Raw genomic sequence first — 13,042 nt, forward strand, 5'->3', positions numbered from 1 at the left:
TACATGGGAACTGACAATAAGGTCCACAGGGAACCTTATTGGTGAGCTTGGGGATGGGATGTGAATAGAGACACCAGTAGTGACTGTTACAAGACATAACAAAATGAAGACACTACATGAGATAACTGCCAGGTGAGTTGATGGGAATGGATAAGGACAATGTGGAAAGCCCGGTGCAATGCTGGAGACAGCAGAAAGAGACTCAGACACTAGCACAGTGGCAGGACTTGTGTAGACTCAAGTATGCAGTCATGAGTCACTCTGCAGCACAAGGCCCACAGAAAGTGGTGAAAAGTATTCTTGAGGAAATAACCAGCTGCCCTGGAAAAGCCATTCAGAAGGCCCAGGTAGTGTCCACTAGTTGCTGTAACCTCATCTTACTTCAAGAATTTTTCAGGTGCTTCTCGAATTCAGAAGTTGGCTAAATCCTTAGGGGTTGGGAGAGGATGCTTCTTGAACATCTATCATTAATGAAGACGCCAACAATTGAGCTGGGGATGCAAAAAAAAAAAATCCCATTCCTGGGAAAGGATGGGGATTTGCAAAAGGCAGACAGGATATTATAATCCAAAACAGATAACCTTGGGTTTAGTATAAGTTTTTGGTCTGGGTAAAGGGAGAGCAAATAAGAAAACAAAGAACCAAAAATAAACATGGAGTCCTGGGAAGGATTCCAGTTCTGCTGGCTGATTCAAGTGCCTGGAGGAAGAAGAGTCAACACAATGACCCGGAGGCTTTGCGAGATAATCTGGGTACCAGGTCTAATCAGCATCAAAGATAAGTCAAGGAGGAGATGGCTAGGCCCCCAGGATGCAAGAATATCAAGACTCTCTGGATTAAAGGACATATTTTCTGCAGCTATCAGGGCCTTTGCAGACCTGGGCTGCCCTTTATCTGCTGGTGGCTCTGACAGGGAAAACTAGAAAAGGAGGAGGAGGATGGTATTTGAGGCTACTCTGGTCCAGCACTGCCAAGATCAAATGAGTTTACTTAATTTAACTGCTTAGTTATTTCAGCTGAAATGTTTTCCATATTGTGCATAGAGAGTTATTATCCAATAACTTTCCATCTTTCAGTTCCAAATTTAAGGATCCTAAAAACGCCTTGTTTATATCAGAAATAACTGATTTGTTGATGGAGATTATGCTAACTATTGTAAGAAACAAACCTCAACATGTGTAATACTCAAACATGGTAGATTATTTCTGGCTCACTTAACATCCCAAAACAGGTATCTCTGATTCATGAGAGATTTCTCTCTAAGTGAATTCAGAAATACAAACTCTATATGGTTTCACCATTTTCAGCACAAGTCTTCCAAGGTCACTAATCTACATCAAGCTAGGATTAGGGAAAACAGCTGAGAGAGTTCCTGTCATTAGAGGCCAGGTCTGAGAGTGACATGTATCACTTCCCCCCTGGTCCACTGCCTAGAATTTAGTCACATAGCTTCACCTAACTGCAAGAAAGCCTGAGAAATATAGTTGTATGCCCAGAAAGAACAGGAAATGAGGCCTGTGAATAGCTAGTTAATTTTCATCACTCCTGAATAATGAGCGTGGGGCCACTACACTAAAGCATAAGCAGGAGAGAGAATGGAACCCTGATTGAGTTTACCTGCAGGTAAGACTTGGGAGGGATGGTTTGTCTCTACTCCACATGCGATTGGCTGGGCTCACTCATCTAGGCTGGAAAGTTCAAGATGACCATGACCTCACTTATTTGTCTGAACCCTGGAGCATGTCAGTCCTCCTCCACTTGGTTTCTTTTCTTAGCCCCTCTTTCTAAGTAGGTGGCTTGGACTTCTTTACATAGTGAGTCAAAGTAGCAACTCATGACTATAATCCCAGCACTTTAGGAGGCCCAAATGAAAGGATTGCTTGAGCCCAGAAGTTCAAGATCAACCTGGGTAACATAGTGAGACCCTGTATCTACAGTAATAATAATAATAATAATAATAATAATAATAATAATTAGCTGTATGTAGCGGTGCATGCATGTTGTTGCAGCTACTCGAGAGGAGGCTAAAGTGGGAGTATCATTTGAGCTCAGAAGGTCAAGGCTGCAGTGAGCTGGGATTGTGCCACTGCACTCCAGCTTAGGTGACAGAGCAAGATCATGTCTCAAAAAAAGGCAGGCAGCCAGAGAGTAACAGCAGAAGCTGCCAGGTCACTTAAGGCCTAGGCTTGGAGGTGGCATGGTATTACTTCCACTGCATTTTGGTGGGCAAAGCAAGTCACAGGCCAGCCTGGATTCAAGGGGAGAGGAAACAGACTGTCTTTTAATGATAGGAATGCCATTGTCTAAATCTGTTCAGACTGCTATAACAAAATACCATGAACTGAGTGGCTTATAAACAGCAAACATTATTTCTCACAGTTCTGCAGGTTGAGAAGTCCAAGATCAAAGTTCAGGCACATTCAGCATCTGGTGAAGGCCCATACCTCATAGATGGTGCCTTATTGCTGCATCCTACATGATGGAAGGGGAGAATGAACTCCCTGGAGTCTCTTTTATAAGGGTACTAATCCCATTCATAAGGGCTTCAACCTCATGACCTAATCACCTACCAAAAGTCCTACCTCTTAATGCCATCACCCTGGGGATTAGGTTTCAATGCGTGATTTTTAGAAGACATAAACATTCAGATCACAGCAGTCATTTGTGTATAGGATGGGAGGAATTGTTGGCAGCAATATTCAGAGGCACAAGCAGCAGGCAAGAGGAGGAGAGTCAGGCCTGAAGGACATGGGCTTCAGAAAGTACAGCAGTGAATGGCAAACGGATGTCTTCATATTTGGAAGAAAAGGTGACAGGAATGGCTGGCGGCAAGTGATATTGGCACAGCCGTGGGGACTGGCATTGCACATGTTACTTCAACCCTTACAATGCCTGGTGGTGGAGGGGTCAGATCAGAGGTTTCAATATTGAGTTAAGAGTCCCCATGCATGTGTTCATTCATGTCCCACAAGAAGACTATTACAGCAATGTACTTTATTAATCTAGCTTATTTGTGTGTGTGTGTGTGTTGCTCTCTTTGCTTTTTAAGATCCTTGAAGGATGAGATGGTGTCTTATTCTGATATGTCCCTAGCACCTAGTTTAGTCTGTGACATAGTAGATCTCTAATGAATGTTTATTGAACACTGTATAGGCAAGGCCTGCAGTGTTCAGCATATTCTTGCCAGGGCTGCCCCTCCATTGACCTTGACAAGGCCCAAAATAGACCTGAAGAGGGCTTCCCAGAGTTCTGTGGGCTCCTGAAATTCTTACCCCTTGTCCTTCTATCACACACCAATAAGGGTCCCAAGAACAGAACCACAATTGCAACTACTAATCATCTACTCCTTCCCAAGAGACCATGTGTACTTGTTCCATCATGCCTCACATCCTGATTTATCCTGGCCACTACCCACTGTCCTATTCCTTCAGATTTCTCTAAGACCCTTCTTCTCAAATGGCTCTGAATGTTCCCCAAGCTGACTCGGTCTCCCAATTCCAACCTGCCCCACCCCCCAGCCTTGTGGACACTTCAACTCTGCCCTCTGGAACATGTGATCTTTATCCACGTAATAATTTGTATTCTCAAGCTCTTCACTAAAAGAAAAATAAAATAAAGATCAAAAGTTGAGCTCTTCGTGAAAAAGTTTTATTGCTAAGGAGTAACGGGATCCAGCATGGAGTCTAGGTTGTGAGAGATGAGGTTCAGGGAGAGAGAAATAGGGCAGGTCTCTTAAAGCCAAAAGATTGAGTGTTTCCATCCCATATTAGAAAAGCAAAATCCCTTAGGCTGGTGATAGTCGGGCTTGTTAAACAGAAGAGCCCTGGGGAGGAGGGATACTTTACTGTGCCTGTAGGCTGACCGTTTGAGAATCATGCTGTCCAGCTGCATCTCTTGCATATGCCATAAGTCTGAGCTAGGGTTACAGAAACTTATCAGGGCACCATTGGTATCATCAGGCTAGGCAGTCAGATCAGGGATTGGCAGAATGTTCCTTTCACTTTTTGCCTGCCTGAATTCTGTCTCAATCCCAGAAACACTACCTCCCATTAAACCCTTACAAGAAGTGGTATTTTCTTACCACCTGTCACACCCAAAGCCGATGAATCCTGGCCCTAGAGAAGGGATAAAGATTTTACTTGCAGGTTATTTCATCCCTCCTTTATCCCTAAAGCACTCAGATCCCTGGAAGCAATTCTTATTGATCACATTCTATGATACAGTTTAGATGTTGAAATGTGACCTCCAATGTCACATTGGAGGTGGACCTAGTGGGAGCTGTTTGGATCATGAGAGTGGATCTCTCATGAATTATTTGGTGCTGTCATCACAATAATGAGTGACTTCTCTCTGTATGAGTTTATGAGAGATCTGATTGTTTAAAGGAGCCTGGCACATCACCTCTTCTTTCTCCAGCTTCCTCTAACCATGTGATATGCTGGCTCCTCATCACCTTCCGACATGATTGTAATCTCCCTAAAGCCTCACCAGAAGCCAAGAAGATGCTGGCACCATGCTTATACAGCCTGCAGAACCATGAGCCAAATACATCTCTTTTCTCTATAAATTATCCAGTCTTAGGTATTCCTTTATGGCAACACAAAATGGACCAATACACTTCCCATATCCTCTCTCTGCTAGCTCAGATCATTTGAAAAGTTGACACCAAGACAAGATCAGACATACAAGAGATTTACTGGAAAAACTACCTTTGAGGGGAAAAATTGGAGAGGGAACTGGAGGAAGTAGAGAAAGCCTTCAGCACATGATGCAGGTCTAATTCTGTAGAAGGAAGGGTGGTTAGAAAAGTCTGAATTTAGTGCATGTCCAAGAAAGTTTTGGCAAAGCTAATGAGGAGTCCTTGGGCCAAAGGGGCAGATCAAAGGAGTCCTGCATCTCTGATTGATGTGCCTGCCTCAGTATCCCTGCTGTGCTCTCATGGCTGAGAGCAGCTGGTGGAGGGTGTGGCTTCAATGTGGTAATGGATTTCAGAGTGCAACCACAGGTCAGTTATACTCCTGACAGTCAGAGGTCTGAGAAGGACATTCTTGTGACTACCAAAGTCTCCCTGTTGCAATCATCTTCCATCAGACACACACCACCACCCCTTTTCACTGGATTTTATCACCAGGACCACTATCTTTCTCTCCACTACTACAACTTTCTTAACTCTTCGCCATTTCAACATACACCTAGAGAGCCCTTCCAACATTGTGATCTCTCATTGCCTTGACATGCTCGCTTTGTATGGTCTTTATCACCTCCATCTCAGCTACCCATTGCCAAGGTTGCATTAACAAAACTGCTCCATTCCCAAACCTTAGTTTCCAGCTTCCCATATTCCCACCTTGTATCATCCCAGATCTCTTTCTCTAGTGATCTGGAGCCAATCAATGTTGGAGGACCTTTAGGTCCCCAATCCTGTCATTGCACCAACTTTTCACTGCATCTTACCTTGTTTACTCTCTCCTTCTTCTCCTTTTTCACCTTAGACTCCACAGCCCATTCCCATAACTACTTCTTGCACATACTTTCAATTCCTTCTACATTCTCTCAATTCCATTATTTTGCTTGCCCTTGATAAGCAAGCTCAGCCTTGTTTAATTCCAGCCTGCAACCTCTTTAAACCCAGCTCCTAAGCAGCTAAATGTGGCTGGTGAAAAACATTCAACCATTGCTGACTGGTCTCACTTGAAATTTATGGTGGCCGGCCTCAAGTGGGACCTCAGTACAGCCAAGCAATCTTAACCCATTTCCCCAGTCAATTCTCCTTCCTCATTTTCTGAGATGACTATTTCATACTTTTTCACCTTTACTCAAACTTCCAACAATTCCTCCCGCTTCCTCCTTATCATCTGATGACCTTCTTTCCTATTTCCCGAAGATAGAAGCAATCAGAGAACTTTCTTCCTTTCTGCCACACCATCTGCCTACCTACCCAAATCTATACTCACAAACTCTGCTTTTCCTCCCATAAAATGGATAAATTTTGTGTCATTTTGTGCCAGGTTAGCCCCACCAACTGTGAACTGGATCCCATCTTCTATTGCTTATTCAAGGCATTGGTCTTGCAATTATCTCTTCTCCCTCCTGCTCCTTCCATTTTTCTCTCTCCACTGGATTATTTCCATCACCATAAAAACAAGCTATAATACCTGCCATTAAAAATAGTTTAAAAACCTTCCTGTTGCACACATCTCTCCAGCTACCATCCATTCTCCTCCCCATCATTACAGTAAGATTGCTTTTGTCTATACCTGCCATCTCTACTTCCTCTCCTCCCATGACCCTTGAGCCCCCTCCAATCTGGTGTCAGGAAATGAGGATCATTTCTCCAGCCCCCTTGTTCATCTGCAGTAAACATTTTACAGTGTCAGATTGCTTCCCTTTCTCCAGTGTTCTTCTGAGTGGATCATTCTGATTTCAGGAGACTCTTTCTGAGTAGCAAACCCACAGGCTCTAGCATCTACTTGGTTTGGGGCGAAGTTGATCCAGGCACTTCTTTTCTCAAGACCCTTATAACAGGGCACCCAGAGTGTATACTGATGACGGACTTGATGGAGACCCACTTAGCTTCACCAGGTTCACTCATTCTGAGTCCCCATCTTACCCTGGACATTCCTGTGCTCTAGTGTCTGAAGCCTCACCCTCCACTCAGCAATGCAAAAATAGAAAGAAAAAATGTGCTGCTGAAGTTTCTCTGCTCTGAGGTCTCTTCTTTATTCTCAGTTCTAGGACCTGGGCACAACCCTGTGCTCACAGATGAACACTTGTTCAGACAGCACCTGGCACAAGTTTTACACAGGCCACCTTCACTTATCTTTTAAAAAACACGAGGGCTCTCCTTTGGGGATTGTCTCCCCAGCTGTATGAACTGGAAAGACAAGCACATAAGAAATAGAAAATCAATTAATTTAATAAATACTTGCTAATTAACTGCTCTGTGTTAAGTGCATAGTTATAGCAGTGATCAAAGGAAGCAAAGTCATATCCATATGGATCTTACACTCTAATGTTACCTATCATCTGTCTATTAGTCATGTATCTTATTTGCCTGTTATCTATATATCTATGGAAGCCTATATTATGTTTTTCTAAAAAAAAAATCTCAAGCTAAGTAAGGAAAACATGTCCTATGGCCACCCTTCCGCTCATACCTCGAATCAGCCTTCACATCTGTATACCTATTGTCACCCCTCTGTAGAAATGGCCTATTCACTGATGGGCACAAATGGGTCATGATTGCCAGTTCTATATATTTTTGCACATGATACTCAATAGCCATCATATAAGACATAGAGCCATTACCATTAGCTTCACATCACCATTAGGGAATTTCTGGTTCAGAGACATTAATCAAATTTCATTAGGTTAATCAGCTGTTTAGAGGTTGAGCTGTAGCTTGAAGTTCAGACTTCTACACTCAGACTGGAAAGTGTTATAGGCCATATAGGTCATAAAGGTTCTTACCAGGTATCCAGAAAAAAATATGAGTGTGCAAGGTTTGTTTCTGTAGCACTATTGCTTGCATAGAGGTATTTTGTTAGCCTTGTGGTGGCCACAGGGAGTATTACAGTCCTCATCTGCCTATGTTCATTCATCTTGAACTCAAAACAGTGCCTGAGTAATGATGACCTCACCCAATTTACATTTATCCCTAGTAGCAGGAGACAAGATTCACAATAATGCTCTTTAGTTCTTTACTAAATAGTCATCCATATTACATATTTCCAATTTATAATCACATATATAATAACATAGTTTTGTTATTCAAGAGTGAGACTGTGATAGTATTTACTGAGATCCTTGACAATTGTTATTCTAAGCGTTACACAGATTATATATTTCATACTTCGTTTTTAATCATGCTGGACTCAGATATGAAATTATGAGGTACATATAATGTGTATTACCAATATGTAGCCCCTACCTAAGCCTGTTCTTCCGTAGATAAGTATCCCAACACTTGAAGAAACAGTAAGTGGAAACATATAACCTCTAGGGGGAGCTCAAGGTTTCTCTCTCCTCCCTCTGCTCTGGGGAGGATGAGGACTGGTAGAAATGGTCAAGGGCAAGGATATTATTGGACCCAGGTGTGGGTAGGTGAACTTTGACTATGCCTAGCCAGGAGGTTAATGGGTTTTGCATGTGCATAATTTTCTTTTACCTTCCCTGGGAATGTAACCTTTTGAGAATCCTCTGTGGCTGGTGTCACAGGAGTGGCCCTTTCCACATGGAAGAAACCCTGGCAGGAACTGGATGGGTCAGAGAAAAAGATTGATGCATGGACATACTTCAGTCTGGGCCTTAGGGAAGAGGAGCAATGGAATCCTGTGGCTTGCCATGACTCAGCCATGCTTTCTAGATCCAGGGGTTCCACACATGGGTGAATAGGGGATTGAGGTCAAAGTCATATGGCATTAAGCAAAGGAACTTTACTGAGAAGTCTCTCTGTTGACCTCTTAGGGGAGCCTAGTAGGGCTGTCAGTGGCCACTGTGGGTTAATGTGTGTGGACTTGGGGATCATGAGGCCTAACTCGTACCCTCATTAGTAATACAAGTAACATAAACCAGCACAGAAATCCAATTTATGACACAGAAAATGTGTCCTAAGAAAATATGTATGCTATAAACATAAATACAATACCATGTGTTTATGCAAATGAGTTATAAAAAATAATATATTGAGGAAAGTTTCAAGTAAAGCATTACCGAACAAAGCTGAACTGTGGTTTATTCAACAAAATGAATGCACATGGCATAGAATCATGTCAAGAGCCTTGGCCTGGAGCTTCAGGGGTTGAGGCTCATCATCTCTCATTGAATGGATTCTGCCAGTTCAGTGGATCTTCAGAAAAGCAGTTCATTTAGTGGGAGGAATAGCCTCCCAGGGGAAAGGAACAGAAATCCTTTAGCGTCTCTGGGCTTCTGTCTTAGTTTGAATTCCCTCAAAACCGATGCTGAGATGAAGATTGGGTATAGATCATTTGTTTGCAGGGAAGCCTCAAGAAGTGAAAGTAAGGAAACAAGGAAAGTGATAGAGGAGAGGAAAGGTAATAAATGCATGTTAATATGCTGGTTATGCTGAAGGTAATCAAGATTCAATGCTGTGGGGAGCCAGGTGAAACAACCTGTGGATCACCCCTCTGAATCAGCCCCCTGGAGGAAGGGAAGGCTGGGGCATTTGCGCACCAACTCCTATTCCCCACTCATTCAAGACTTCCCCCTGGGCATCAGCTTACCCACATTTCTGGATTGTGCTCATGATTCTAGAGAAATGAAAGGCAAACTCTTGAAGTGGAAAGCTGCCTGCATGCCAAAGCTTGTCCAAGACTTCTAGGAAATCAAGTGTGCTGAGGCAACATGGGACAGGGCATTAACAACATTATCATATCAAAATTGAGACTGGTCTAGATGACCTCCAAGGCTGCTCCCAGCTTTTATATCCAATAATTCTCTGCTGAATGGAGTTGCCTGCGCCATGGATTTTCTATCCTTGGTGATGGTGAGTGCCCTTCTCTAGAAGTAAGTAAGTAGATGCTTGATGACCACTTGGCAGGAATGTTGTAGCATCCTATATGTGATTGCAATAAGAAACTTTTAACATACTGTCTTAGATTGAGTTCCTAGAAAACAGACCTGTGATGAAGATTCAGGTTGGAGTGATTTAGTAATGAAATGCTCCTTGGGGGCAGGGGGAGTAAGGAAGTGGAAGAAGCAGGATAGAGAAGGGAATGAAGCCAAGAAAGAGTTCCATGTTAAGGAAAGTCCAGGCCTCAGCCTGATCCCACAGGAAAGCTCTGGTGTGTAAATCACCTCATATTCTGTGGTGACCCCAGACAAGGGAGAGGAATTTTCATTCTCCCTTACCCTTCAGTCATTGGCTAAAGGTTCCCTCAAAAGAACAGAAACTTAGGGAGTTGTGGCACAGTCACACTTATTGGCCCTGTTCTGATATAGATATACAAGACTTTGTGGATGACATCTTGGCCTTCAGGTTCCAAAAGTCTTGTCTTTGGTCCATTCTAATGCTGTTGACAGCTGAAATGCAGGAGACTTAATATTTCAGAGCTCTAACTCCCAGAATCCACAGTGCTGAAGAGGGTAACTCAGGGACTTTTTTTTTTAATATAGGATAGAAATTCAAGCTTGCAAGGTACAGAGTGACCCCCCAACCCTCATGCAAACTGTGTGGAATCTTTTCAAACTGAAGTAGATTTGGGACTAAAGACAGTAGAAATATTTCTGAGATGAAGGGATAAATCTGGCTATACAGAGGTGCAGCACAACGTTATCATAAAAAATCCACTTTTGTCTATGCCACAGCCCTGAACCTTCCGTGCACCAGATCAGAGACCCTGATAAATCTGGGCTGCTAGAAATGCCAACCAGCTCATATGTTTTCAGTGAGCAATGACAGGGAGCCAAATTGCTTTATTCCGATTAGGGAAGGGCCTCTGACTGTAAAATATACTGTGTGAAAAAAATATTGAGTTTTAGTTCGCTGACACATCAATTTAAGAGAGTTATGACTCTCACATGGATGCCAAGCAGGTATCTCCCAACATGTATGTGCAATAAAAATTAATTGTGGCCTTTTATACAGGGCACTGTTCTCACTTGTGAGATCAGAGGGTGACCTGAGTGTCACTTCCAGTGGCAAGCCACAACACTAGAGGTGTTGGTACTTTTCTGAAAAAACACAGAGGGAAACCAACACCAAAAGTCATGAATGAGCTCCATGTTTAACTTTTTGATTATACGAAGAGATATGCATTCATGTTATATTTGTATTTTTCAAAGAGTATGTACAAATATACATATGTTTTATGGGTACAATGTATGTATATCAATCAGGATCTAGACAGGAAAACAGAAACTTCTCCAAGCCTTTCAAGTTAATTCAGGGAATTAATCACACACAAATTGGAAGAGAGAAAAAGCCAAACAGAGACTCATGAGGCAATCCAGAGATCAGCAACATGGGAAACTGCTACCACCTCGAAGTGTCAAAGGACACAGGGAAGGGATGGCCTTATGGAGTTCAGGGCCTGGAGCCATCTAGGGTGAGCTTAAACCATGGTGATAACTCCCCAGAGAGCTGTGACCACAGAAGGAGGGGTTGTTGTGTGGGAGCTGGAATGTCTCTGCTGCCAGAGATGCCATAGGAAACTGAGAGTGAGGGAAATGAAGTGTTCTGACTTCTCTCTTCCTCCTGTTTTCCAATCTTCCACCAGTGTCTCTCATTGGTCAAATTGAACTGGAAGCTAAAGGGTAAGGGGGTCTGGGATATGTAGTTATTTGCCATTAAAAGTACAGCAGTGGTGGATCTAAGAGCAGAGGGACAGCTGACAGACATGGTATATAGGTAAATCTCTCTTTGTTGGTTTGTATCCTAATTTGACAAGTCTGTAAGACTCAGTGTGATGGTATTAATAGGCAATTCTTTTAAGAAGTAATTAGGTCATGAAGGTAGTGCCCTCATAAATAAGATTAGTGTCCTGTCTACAAGAAAGAGACCAAAAAGCTATCTCATTCTCTTTCCACTAAGTGAGAATACAAGAAGTCAGCTAGCTGTCTTCAGCCCAGAAGCAGGGCTTCCCCATAACAAGACCATGACAGCATCCAGATCTTGAAATTCCAAGCATCCAGAAATATGAGAAATAAATTTCTGTTGTTTATAAGCCACCTAGTCTATGCTATTTTGTTATAGAAGCCCTAACTAAGACATAATCTTGCTATTAGTAGTGGTATGGCATTATTCTAAGTTCTGTGTGCCCTTGTATTTTCTTCTTTGAACTAGCTTTCCCTTTGGGAGGAAGGAGAGAGTGTGATATGAAAGAGACAGGTACCAGCTTGCTTCAAGACAGTCCAGAAGGGATCTCAGAGTCTCCTTTTTCTAGTCTCCTGACCTCAATTCAATCACTGGTATCCCTTCATGCTCTGGTACTGGAACAAATAGAGGCTCTGCCAAAGGACATATTTCTGGGGATGCCAGGCTGATCAGAGGCTGAAGAAATTCTTTGGATCCTTAGTTCCAGTAAGGGCAAGTGGTCCACTTAGGAGTTCCTACACTGCCCTGTCAACCATACCCTAGCCCCTTCTCCCACACAATGGATAGTTCATTTGACAGCTGGCTTGTAACTGATGTGGACAGTAGCCTAGGTGATAATTTAAGGGTAACTAGCAGGGTTCCCTAATATTCTCTTTCTAAAAATATCTCCCTTGACCTATTGTGTTGAAGTCTGCTCTACTGATATAAAAACATCCTTGCAGAGGTGAGGGGTGAAATATTAATCTGGTGTAAGACACTAACACTGCAGAATAAAACAGTGGCTCTGACCAGACTTCTTCCTTCTGTGACAAGTAGCTGGGACCAAGAGGTTTAGAAGATTCAGGGGCAAGAAAGTCATTTTGGAGCAGATGTTAACTGGCCTGGAAGGCAGGAACAGGTGGGAGAAACATCAATAAGGACATGGGAAATGAGAAAGATTTCCATAGAAGGAGACAGGAATAAAAGAGAGGGTGGTGGGAGGGAATGAAGCCAAATAATGTCTTCTTTCCCCAGGAGTAGCCTTGATGCCCTCAACACATGATTAACTGCTTCTTTAATAAAAAGAACAAACACCTAGTGCTCTCTGTGTGTCAGGCATTGATCCAAGTGCACTTTGTCTTCGAAGCAATCTTTAAGGAAGTTAGTACTATTATTACCCCCTCAAAGGGTATTGCTGAACACCACTGCTTGCCCAAGATCATATAGCTGAGAGTGGCAGAGTTGGGATTTGAACCCATAATGTCTGGCTCTGGAAACTGCTTTCTTAACCACTAAATCATATTCCTCTTCAAGTTAATGCAATTGAGTATAACAAAAGTTTTCAGGGGAACTTTGTATGAAGCACTATGGAAGTTGGAAAGATGGATGAGAGATACCATTTTTACTCTTCCTCAAGGAATTTCTACTGTAATTAAGATCAGCCAGGCAGGGCTGTGATGGGCTTTGGGACAGCAATTCTGGGCAGTCAAGGCAGGCAGGTAGCATCCA

At 42.8% G+C, this 13,042-nt stretch overlaps 1 long non-coding RNA gene across 1 annotated transcript in view; it reads left to right on the forward strand.

The window, feature by feature from the left end:
• The window catches only part of LOC104650730 (uncharacterized), a 42,917-nt gene that overhangs the window by 11,226 nt on the left and 18,649 nt on the right, over window positions 1–13,042 (forward strand). The gene's annotated exons all lie outside the window — the stretch shown is intronic.

The sequence above is a fragment of the Saimiri boliviensis genome, chromosome X (genome assembly GCF_048565385.1).
Source record: "Saimiri boliviensis isolate mSaiBol1 chromosome X, mSaiBol1.pri, whole genome shotgun sequence".
Taxonomy (NCBI): Eukaryota; Metazoa; Chordata; class Mammalia; order Primates; family Cebidae; genus Saimiri; species Saimiri boliviensis.